The following is an 8,722-nucleotide window of genomic DNA, read 5'->3' as shown; positions in this document are numbered from 1 at the left end:
ATTGATGCTCCTGACGAGGAAAATGATATCTGTTATAATTGTCCCGTGTGTAGGAGTGTTGTGGGGGATTCGGATAAGGCATTGGGTTGTGATGGCTGTGAAGAATGGTTCCATGCACCTTGTTTGTTTATCAGTGGAACCGAGTACGCTGAGATGGATAATGAAGAGATATGGTTTTGTGATACTTGTCAAGCAGTGAAAGCAAACAAAATTAATTGGGGCTCAATGGTTGGTGAAGAGTTGATAGCTGAGAAAGTCCAAGCTGTTTATCAAGAGATGGTGACATGGAGAAAGAATCTTTCCCTAGTTCCCAGAGGTAAATCAGGTAGCGACTTTATAAAAGAACTGACTCGGCTCACCCTCTTATTTGCAGATGCTACCAAGTGGGAAAGGCTATCGTTCGCACTGGTTCATATCTTCTTGCCAATCATGTTGCAAAAACCGTCAAGCAAGTCAAAAGCAAGAGACCATGTAACATATCTCACCAAGCGTTTGGTTAAATGGAAAAATGGAGAACTTGACGATCTAATGATGGAGTGCAGGAGTATTCAGAAAGCCTTGGTGCAGCAACAAAAAATCAGCGAGGAATCCAGGAAGAAGAGCTTCTGCCGACTAATGCTTCTTGGGAAAGTTAAACAAGCCACCAAATTTGTTGACAGTTCCAATGACACCTTAGGAGTTCACAGCCTAACAGCAAACATTAAACAGGTCCTTGGGGAGAAACACCCTCCAGCTGTTAAAGCAGATCCAGTTGTTCTGCACCCTCACAGTACTCCTCCACCTCAGGAAGTGATATTTGAGAGGATTGACGCAGAGACTGTCAAGAGGGCTTGTTTACAAAATTAAATAACTATGGTATCCGAGGAAATGCTCTAAATCTTATCTCCAGTTATTTATCTAATAGAAAACAATTTGTGGACGTTCTTGATGTAAAATCTGATGAATTACCTGTAGAATTTGGAGTCCCCCAAGGGAGTGTGCTCGGACCTCTACTGTTCATACTGTACATAAATGATATTTGTAATATAACAAGTCTAGGTAAATTTGTTCTATTTGCTGACGACACTAATATATTTGTTGCAGCCGACTCAAAGGATAAGGTATATGACATGGCTAACAAAATACTGCAGGCTGTTAACAAGTACATGATAGTAAACCTACTACACATTAATGTAAAAAAGTGCTGTTACATGTACTTCTCTCCAAATAAACGTAACAATAATGAATTAGACGCCGATATAGATAGCTATTACCTATCCATGAATAACAAGGTAATCAAGCGTGTTAGTCAAACTAAATTCCTTGGAGTAATTATTGATGACAAATTAAGTTGGAAACCACACATACAATCCCTTACTAAAAAACTAAGCAGTGCTTGTGGACGTATCTACCGTATTAAGAAATGCTTACCAGAATCACTATATAAACAAATTTACCATTCTCTCTTTGAATCACATCTCGGTTTTGCTATTTCTGTGTGGGGAGGTATTCCTAATATCCAGTTAAAACCACTATTTATTACTCAGAAGAAATGTATAAGAATTCTATTCGGAGACCATAAAAGGTATGTAGACAAATTCAAAACATGTGCTAGAGTTAGACCGTTCGGCTCCCAACGTTTGGGTTGCGATTTTTATGTTAAGGAGTCTACCAAACCTCTATTTGCAAAACATAAATTACTAGCTGTAGAGAACCTATATAGACTACGTTGCCTAATGGAATTTTTTAAGATAATTAAGACAAGAGTACCAATTTCAATGTTCTCTTTGTTCACCATATCTCATAGGAAAGACAATATGTTAATTACACCTTCTCCAACTAAACAATTCATCTATAAATCAGCGTGGCTGTGGAATGAGTTTTGTAAAATTGGCTCATTTAATTTTAATTCCTCCTGTTCTTCTGTTAAGAATAAATTACAAAAGTCACTGATGAATGCCCAAAACAGGTATGGTGCTGAATGGAATGACAAAAATTTCACTGAATTCTAAGTTAAACACAATATAATCCAGGTATCGGCAGGCGCTGCCGACAAACGACATTATCATGCATATACTTCTTTATTTTCAGCAGCTAGTATGTTAGCGCGCATAACAAGGCGCGCTAGCATTTTACCGCCAATGTTCTAGGTTTCACTGATTTCACAATACACAATACACAATATATGTCCAATTTGATTCTAATTGTTGCTCCTAATCTGATAATTCTAATGACAGTGACTGCTCCCTATTAACCAACCGACCAACATTTTCGGTCGAACCCTAAAATTACTAATACCAAATTTAAACCCCACATATGCGTGTATAGTCTCCAAATCTTCTCTCTGCTCTCGGACTTTGTTCTTTTGAATAGAACTGTTTGTATACTTTAACAAATAGTGATTTTAACTTTGAGATAAACTGCTAGATTATTATATTTTTGTACCAATGTTCACCTAACTTAACGTCTCTCACTGACACCATCACCCGGCAACCAATTTTAAAGTATAATTTATTAACGATCTGACTACAGACTGGCGGTCAACGTTCCCCGTATAGTAGCTCAACGGAGGGGGTAATCAGGGCACGTGTTAATGAAAAATGTACGTGTCCTTCCACAATCCCCTCTGTTGGGTCACACGTTATTGGGAACTGAGATCGCTATCGTGTAACTAGAAGCAGTATATGCAAAAAGTACATAGTGATAGGTGATAGGCAAATGAAATACACAATCTTACTTAAACTTATCCCGTCACCCATGGACTTATCAATTAACGGCTGTGTGTTGTTCATCTTTTGTCCGTACTCAAACGGTTCGCGTTGCGAATGCCGGCCCATCGAGGAAAATCTTTTTACTTTGAATTTTAACCATTATAAAATGTATAGTCGGATAAGTTACTGAGTTCAAACAGTCCCGCGAACGAAAAAGCTAACATTTGATATCTGTTTCGGCGACTGAATCGTTGATGGGCCGGCAATATTTTGTTGGCGAGTAGTGTTGAATACTCATAGTTAACAAATTATTGATTTTAATTTAGGATTGTATATATATATCTTTGACCAAGTTTAAAATGTTACTGAAAAGCACCCAGCACTGGGCGCGCGCGGCGGCGTTGAATGTTAGAGCGGCTACAAGCTTGAAGCTAGGCAGCTGCAGAAAAAATGGCCGCCGCGCGTTTCAGCGTGGGGGCTTTTTCGTTTTTATTTTAACAATGACAAAGCAACGTTTTATTGATTATATAATGGAATTAAATCGGATATTTTTAATTCAATATGTATTGAATCTACTGTGGACAGATATAAATTGTTTACTTAAATTGTATTTTACTTATATTTGGATGGATCAGGGGCGGCCCAAGCACTAACGGACTCAAGATTTGTGGAAGCATATCATCTGCAGCAAATCATGTTGGCAAAGATCAGTGAACACTTGCTGAGTCTATAGCAATAGTTTGCTAGGCGCCTTTGTAAGAAGAATAATCCATCATAGCTGTCTGAAAGAGGTTCACTGCATGCAGATTAATCCCTCTTGATAAAGGCCGAGGATAAAACGGAAACCTGTGTAAGACCAATTGGAATCGGCGAGATATTGCGCAGAATCATTGAAGTGCAGTTTATAATGTCTTCAAAACTGATATACAATATGCTGCAGGCCACTGCACGGCAGACCTGTGCAGGGCTCAAACAGGAATAGAGGCTTCCATTCCAAGGCAATGAGACATATCTGGGGAAGACAGTGACACTGACGGCAATACTACAGGTTGAACGCTGATATGCGTTCAATCGCCTTAATAGAGAAGCAGCCCTTCACATTGTTTCATAGAGATCTGGTCGCTCACGCTCCGTATCATATCTACAGCACGCACTCACCAAAAGCCAGCAAGCCCTGATCATAATACTACCGAGGACCACTACCACTCATGTCCTGAGGAAGTTCAACTCCGCGGGAGATGTAGCAGCACAATTGGCATTCAATGCGATAGGGATCACAAGCCTCTAGTAGATGACCTAGCCACAGGCCTCCAAGTCCAATGTTTTGCAAACAGTCTTGGTATGCAGACGACAGTAGTGCTGGTGGAAAGATGAAGGTTATAAGATATGGTGTGGGATACGCTTTGTTTGGAGCAAGGACCAAAGTATGGATAATACCCAAATCCAGTAAGGACCGTCCTGATTGTGAAGAATAGCGAGGACCTAATCTTGCGCAGAAAGTATTCTCAGGCACTGATTAAAATTTGAAGTCTGAAAGGAGAACCGCCATTTGGGTGCAGCAATTGGCAGCGAAGCTTTTTTAAGAACTAATAATGTCACAATTAAGTCCATACATGGTGTCCAGACATCAAGCTGTTGTCAACAATTGCTGTTGAGGACCAATCTGCTTGACTGCAGTATACTCAGCGAATTTTGTCCACCGGTGGACGTTCATTCAGAGACCATCTGGGTATAAGTCACTTGTTTCAACCATTGGAGGATTCGTCAGAACAGATTTTATGCCAGCAATAGTGGGTAAGAAACGTATCAGACATGGACCGCAGGAGTGACCGGGGACATGATTTATGCTGCTGACCGGGACTCGGAGCCGGGCGAGCGGACACCAAATGAGTCTGCTTGACCGGACCCGGGACCGGACCGGGACTGAGATTATCATTTTAACGTGACCGACTGGACCTAATAATCTCTGGATTTCTATCTATCTTAACCGGACCGGGACCGGGGGACCGAACAATCCAATTTTACCTGCTGACCGGGAATGCCGGATTGACCGGGATGACTCGGATTGTGACCGGGAATGACCGGGATTTGACCGGATGACCGGATTTGACCGGATGACCGGGATTTACCGGATGACCGGGATGACCGGACCAAACTGTATTCTCATATTGGATAGCTAGCAACTTTCATTTACATATAATTGAAAAAAAAACCGTCAATATGGGGCATGGGCCTAAAGTACTACACCAATAATGTTCCATGTACTGATTACTCAAAGTTCCCCCTCATTCGCGAGCATTCCTCGATCAAGGATCCCTCAAATTATTTCAACAGTTTCATTCTCCAATTTTCCCAATTTGACAATGGGGGCGTAGCCGTGAGTTGAAAACTTGATTTTAGTTTGCCACTAATGAGTTATGTAACGATATTATTACTTAAACTCTAGTAACTTGTTTAGCAATTTTAAACATTTTTTATTTGCTCAGAGTTGTTTTAAAGATGAAATTCACAATGAATGAAAGTAAATAACTTAAAATCACAGTGTGCGCGAGTGGCGCGCATTATGTAAAAGATCCCGGACAAAATCCGGCAAAGTTTGAGTGATGGACCGGACCGGACTGGACCATGAATCCTGAATTAACCGGACCGGGACGAGTCTCTCAGGGATCATAAATCGCTTTTGACCGGACCGGGACCCACGCGACCGGGAGGAAAAATTTGACTTGACCCCGGTTTGACCGGAGACACGGACCGGTCCAGGGATAGCTGAAAATTGCCAATCCCGTACCGGGATTCCGTACCGGGAATCCCGTCACCTCCCTGCGTTGGACCGCTCCATATTTGCATGCAGTCAACATGGTGGCCTAGGTATCCCCTAACCCAGTGAAAACTGCAAATAGAGATGTCACAGCCTCCAGTCACCATCACAAAAGACCACCTCACAGACCTGATTATCACCAGCAAAACCCCTTGAACATTACAACTTGTCAATTTTCAAAATGACACTATATAAAGTCTCAAGGCAATCAAGGAGAAACACTTTATTTACGGATAGCAAATCATAGAGGATCAGTGGTAAGAGATTCCCAACCTAAATAGATCTCTCCAGTTCAATCAAAGAGAAAGTTCAGGATGTTGGCCGTTACTGCACTTCCATTGAGAGATTGGCTACTACCTGAACAAGATTTTGAGTTCCGTGATGCTCTGTACTTGCGTTATGGTTGGGAGATCCGCTAACACCCCATGTCACTGTGCTTGGTGGAGAGAGAAATAATTTGAATCACACACTTATATGCAAGAAAGGTGGCTATGTTTCTATGAGACACAACAACATCCGCGATCTAAATGCAAGAGCGCAAGCGTAAGTATGCAGAGATGTAGTGACTGAGCCAGCACTGATACCCCTGTGAGAAGAAGCAAATTGTTGGTACGCAATGCTGACTTAGAGGCTGGCCCTGATGTATCCTCCCAAGGTCTCTGGAGCACTTTTGAACGAACATTCTTTGATGTCTGTGTTACCCACCACAACCTCACCCACATATGACAAAAAAGATATGGAACAGATCTATAAAACTCATGAAATGAGGAAAAATGAAAAAGTACAACAACAGAATCTCCAGGTGGAAAAAGGCAACCTTTACCCCACTTATATACCAACAAATTGATGGCGGATGGGGTCCACAAGCACAAGATTACCACAAGAGAACTTCGCTGAAAAAACTTATCCAGAAGAGAGGAGACGACTATGCGGCTATTATGTGTTACATGCGCACCAGGATTAGATTCTCAACTTCCTCCAGAAGCGGTCATGGGTGGAGGTAGAGGAGGACGGCAATCGCGCATACATTGCCAGAGTCAGTGTAACTTCGTTTAACTTGAATACCGGCCACCATGGACTACGAATGTTTCTAGACACTATCCCTTTGATATTGAGATATTGGTATCTCAGATCACGTGTACATCGTTCCTTTTTTTATGACACAGAACCGTAATTTATTGACACTCACAGCTAATTTTTTTTAATCATTGAAGCAGTATTTTTATCTTGTGCCTCTGCGTAATGGCATCACATGAATCAAGTTTTTTGAAATCTATTAACTTATTAAACACATTTGTGCCTCTGCTTTTAGCCATCACGTGACTATTTAATATAAAATTGTTTGTTCAGGCCGATGACCTTATAGTCAGCCATTGTCCATTGCTATATTATTGTGTTATTGTATTTTGCCTGATACTGCCTTACTATATGACTGTATTGTCGCATGACTTTCCCACTACTATATCACCCTATCAAGTTCAAAAAAAAGTGCGATGAGATTGGATTTGAGACTAAAAGGTGCGATTTTCAGTGTCACGTGCAGTGCGAAATGTACTCCCCCCACCCCCCCCCCTACCCAGCGCTGCAAGATTTCTTGCCCCACAATTATTCTCTATTAAAAGATTTTCAGATTCGCGATTCCCTTTGAGCGAAATTGTAGTAAAGTCGCTTTATGTCGCTCGAAATTACGTGCGTATTTTTTATGAGTAAATACAGTTACATATTGATGAATCTGCTATGCCCATTGTAGCACAATGGATTAGAGCGCGATTGCTTAGCAGTTGACCTCCGGTTCGAACCTCGTCGACGGTCCATTTTTTTGGGCAATTATTAATTATTTTACTAAATGATCATCATCGAGCACCTTGTAATATACTTTATCCGATAAATGTATACTGTTCGGTACTTCAGCTAGAGAAGACTGGCATTTAAGATTTGCCCTGGGAAGGCCTCGTTCGCACTAGAACTGTCAATTGTCAATATGGTAAACAGATTTATCTGGTAATGTTTTTGTTTTGTTTTAAGGCTAGAATTTAGAAGGAATCAATGTGATGAGGAATCCAGAAGTTATTACCTGTTAGGATAATAAGTCAGTTCACCAGTTGAAAAGACCCTTTTTCAAACTTTTAATGAAGAAATATTCACTATGCCTAATAGCATTGCCTATGGCAGGTATTAAGAATACTCTGAGAAAGAATGAGTCGACTTTAACCAGGAACAGTACCTTGAGATTTCGACCATTACCAAGAACCTCCTTTAATGGGTAACCGATGGTAACTATAGTAACCACTGTTAATCTTGATCTTATAAACCGATTGAATACGCCAACAACTAGTATCCTTTAGGACTTATACAGTACAGGAAAGTAAGTCCGTCAGAGTAACACAACGCATTAATAATTCACAAACAATCAATACAAGAAAGGGACGTAATGAGTCCATTAAAAAGTCGACGCTTGATGATAGAAGAACGAAGGGACCAGCAAGATGTGAATATTATTAGAAAATGTGGCGCGCGACCGGATATGTAGTGCTGAAAGAGGGTGCCGAAAATCTCGTGTTAAACTTGCGATATTGGGGTGAGAGTTTATACTAAACTCGTCAAAATCTCGCACTAATTGCGCGCGGCAAAATTGTTATACTTTAACCACGTGATCTCACACCGCACTAAGTTTCGAATTTACAAAGTCTTAAGCAAATTTTTGTGTCGCTTAAATCTTTTAAATTACATTTTCTATTTTCTCAACACATTCTTTTGTTAATTTTTTTCTATGTTTATTTTAAGATTTTGTGCGATGAGCCTGTCTCGCAATCTCACATGAATCTTGACCTGGGCTATATCATATCATATGAGTTAGTTTGCAGTATGGGGATTAAACCTAAGATTTTCATTACATATTAGCATGAAAATGATAATGGGTTTCCCTCATATATCTGAACAATAATCCCGTTGAAGAAATGCTCCCTATGTTATTTAATTTTACTGTAATTATGCTCACTTAATTAATCAAAAAATCCCAGGATTAGTCATGCAGGATGTAGCGTGACAACTGGGATGCTAGCAATATGATATCTCCATCAACGTGTGGACCATTGTGTCAGCATCCTGGATGCTGGAAAGCAAAGGTATCTCCCCCCTCTCTGGAGGAGTCCCTTGACTTTCTTCCATCTCCTCGTGAACGATGTGAGCTCATGATTCCTACTCTATCCGTGAG

This window comes from Bolinopsis microptera, chromosome 1, assembly GCF_026151205.1.
Source record: "Bolinopsis microptera isolate Bmic1 chromosome 1, MBARI_Bmic_1.0, whole genome shotgun sequence".
Lineage (NCBI taxonomy): Eukaryota > Metazoa > Ctenophora > Tentaculata > Lobata > Bolinopsidae > Bolinopsis > Bolinopsis microptera.
Note: the sequence above shows the minus strand (reverse complement) of the source record.